This window comes from Hemiscyllium ocellatum, unplaced genomic scaffold, assembly GCF_020745735.1.
Source record: "Hemiscyllium ocellatum isolate sHemOce1 unplaced genomic scaffold, sHemOce1.pat.X.cur. scaffold_148_pat_ctg1, whole genome shotgun sequence".
Lineage (NCBI taxonomy): Eukaryota > Metazoa > Chordata > Chondrichthyes > Orectolobiformes > Hemiscylliidae > Hemiscyllium > Hemiscyllium ocellatum.
Window position 1 is genome coordinate 1,424,960 of NW_026867788.1, and position 872 is coordinate 1,425,831.

Genomic DNA, 872 nt, shown 5'->3' on the forward strand with positions numbered 1-872 from the left:
GATTCGCCTTAGATAAACTTGCTGGTTGAGTCAGTAGTTAAGAAGGCAGATACAATGTTGTCATTCATCTTGAGAGGAGTAGGATATAATTCTGGGGATTCTGAGGCTTTCTAAGGCTCTAATCAGACCACATTTCCAGTATTTTGTGCCTCATACCTCAGGAAGGATGTATTAGACTTGGTGTGTGTCAAGAGAAGGGCCACCAGAAATGAAAAGCTTAACACATGAGGAACATTGGAGGACTCTGGGTTTTTACTCGATGGAGATTAGAAGGATGAGGGGGGATCTAATTGAAACTTACGGAATATTGAATGATCTGGATACAGACAAAATTGGGAGGACGTTGGCACTGGCAGGAGGACACAGGCGTAGAGAAAAGGGAAAACACATTAGAAGGGAGAAAGGATGAAACGTCTTTAGTCACAGAGTGGTGAAATTGTGGAATTCCTTACCACAGAAGGCTGTGGAAACCAGATCATTTGGCACCAACGATATAGCCAGGAAAGGGAGTGAGGATCTGAAAAGTGACTCCAGAGAGTTAGTTTGGAAGCTGAAGAGCAGGACGAGTAGAGTAGTGATCTCAGGTTTGCTACCAGTGGCACGAGCTAGTGAGATGAGGAATAGTCAGCGAATGCAGCTTCACACGTGACTTCGAGGGTGGTGCAGGAGGGAGGGCTTCAGTTACCTCGACCATCGGTATACCTTCTGGTTAAGGTGGGACCTATACACGAAAGACTGGTTGCACCTGAACTGGAGGGGCACAAATGTCCTGTTTGGGAGGTATGCTCGTGTGGTTCAGGCCGGTTTAAATGAGTTTGGCAGGGGGGTAGGAATAAGACCACATGTCTGAGAGGGGGTTAGTTGCAGACGGG